Raw genomic sequence first — 219 nt, forward strand, 5'->3', positions numbered from 1 at the left:
CTGTGGGGTTGCTGTAAATCTCCAGAGTGTCTCCTCTGGGGCTGTGACATCCCTGTGCCTCGGTGGGGAATGTCTCCTCCTCTACCAGGGGAAAATCGGGCAGGGCCAACAGCGAGAGACACCCCAAAGGGCCAGCGCCTGGGTTGGATCATACCCCCAGGCTGGGGACAGCGGCGTTTCGGGGCTGGTGATGTCCTGCTGGGGACGGCAGCGTTTTGG

This window comes from Pterocles gutturalis, unplaced genomic scaffold (assembly GCF_000699245.1).
Source record: "Pterocles gutturalis isolate BGI_N339 unplaced genomic scaffold, ASM69924v1 scaffold33549, whole genome shotgun sequence".
Lineage (NCBI taxonomy): Eukaryota > Metazoa > Chordata > Aves > Pterocliformes > Pteroclidae > Pterocles > Pterocles gutturalis.